Source organism: Toxoplasma gondii (genome assembly GCF_000006565.2).
Source record: "Toxoplasma gondii ME49 unplaced genomic scaffold asmbl.544, whole genome shotgun sequence".
NCBI classification, from domain to species: Eukaryota; Apicomplexa; class Conoidasida; order Eucoccidiorida; family Sarcocystidae; genus Toxoplasma; species Toxoplasma gondii.
The window spans coordinates 1-1,450 of record NW_017383392.1 but is presented as its reverse complement, the minus strand read 5'-3'; the positions used below and the strand labels follow the sequence as shown (position 1 = coordinate 1,450).

At 43.9% G+C, this 1,450-nt stretch overlaps 3 non-coding genes across 3 annotated transcripts; all 3 read right to left on the bottom strand.

Annotated features, from left to right (window-relative positions):
- Positions 1-112, bottom strand: TGME49_459390 (the record flags this gene model as incomplete). The annotated part of the gene is made up of 1 exon (XR_001974283.1): positions 1-112. It is a non-coding gene; the product is annotated as an 18S ribosomal RNA (ribosomal RNA).
- A 424-nt stretch (positions 113-536) lies between these two features.
- Positions 537-694, bottom strand: TGME49_459380. The gene has a single exon (XR_001974282.1). It is a non-coding gene; the product is annotated as a 5.8S ribosomal RNA (ribosomal RNA).
- Positions 695-1,032: 338 nt separating this feature from the next.
- On the bottom strand, positions 1,033-1,450 carry TGME49_459370 (the record flags this gene model as incomplete). Its single annotated transcript, XR_001974281.1, has 1 exon — positions 1,033-1,450. It is a non-coding gene; the product is annotated as a 28S ribosomal RNA (ribosomal RNA).

Genomic DNA, 1,450 nt, shown 5'->3' with positions numbered 1-1,450 from the left:
TACCGATTGAGTGTTCCGGTGAATTATTCGGACCGTTTTGTGGCGCGTTCGTGCCCGAAATGGGAGTTTTGTGAACCTTAACACTTAGAGGAAGGAGAAGTCGTAACAAGGTTTCCGTAGGTGAACCTGCGGAAGGATCATTCACACGTCCTTATTCTTTATTAACCATCAACCTTTGAATCCCAAGCAAAACATGAGTTTGCATCTCTCTCCATTGGAGAGATTTGCATTCAAGAAGCGTGATAGTATCGAAAGGTATTATTGCCTTCTTCATGTTGGATATCCTGCGCTGCTTCCAATATTGGAAGCCAGTGCAGGTATCCGGGGGTGCACAGCGAAGGGGCTCAATTTCTGGAAATTCGTGTCTCTGTTGGGATACTGATTTCCAGGAGTTTCTTCAGTGTGCATTCTTTTTTCCCACACCGTTATTTCAAACAACAAATCTGAGGAACATTTGAGAGAGAGTGAAAGATTGTATCTTTCTGCATCTCTCTCGATGTGCTTTCAGATTGCTTCCTAAACTATAATGTTATTTTAAATTTTCAGCAATGGATGTCTTGGCTCGCGCAACGATGAAGGACGCAGCGAACTGCGAAACGCAATGTGAATTGCAGAATTCAGTGAATCATCAGATTTCTGAACGCAAATGGCACCTTGGGGATATTCTCCTTGGTACGTCTGTTTCAGTGTCTTTGAAATCACAATTTTCTGCTTTTTTAGGGTCGTTGCTTCAGTTTGGCTGAAGCCCCCTAGGAGCAGTATGATTGGGTGTCATGAGTGTTGAATACTCAATGTCACCCTGAATAATGAACACAGCGGAGAAACTACTCGTGCCTCTTCTTTTAGAGGCTCAAGTGTATTGTTGAGTTGTATCGATGACATCATTGAGATACGGTGGCTTCTTCATTGAAGACAAAGTTTCATTGATGCTGTCGATCGACTTCAATACCGCAATGGAATTTCGGTTCCATTGTTGCTCTGCGAGGTTTCGTCGTTGTTGTTTTGTCTCGGGCGTTTGTCCGATTTATTTATCAGACCTGAAATCAGGCGAGGTTACCCGCTGAACTTAAGCATATTATTAAGCGGAGGAGAAGAAAATAACTATGATTCCCTTAGTAACGGCGAGTGAACCGGGATCAGCTCAAAGTGGAAATCAACTGCTCTTTCCGAGCTGTTGACTTGTAGCCTCGAGAGGCGTTACCAGTGGAAGCGCAGGGTTAAGTTTCTTGGGAAAGAACATCATAGAGGGTGAGAATCCCGTCCTTCCCCTGCGTTTTTTGTTCCACGTACGGTACGCTTTTATAGAGTCGCGTTCATCGGGATTTGAGCGCAAAATGTGTGGTAGGTTTCACATAAAGCTAAGTACTGGCGCGAGACCGATAGCAAACAAGTACCGTGAGGGAAAGATGAAAAGTTCTTTGGAAAGAGAGTTAAAAGTGCCTGAAATTGC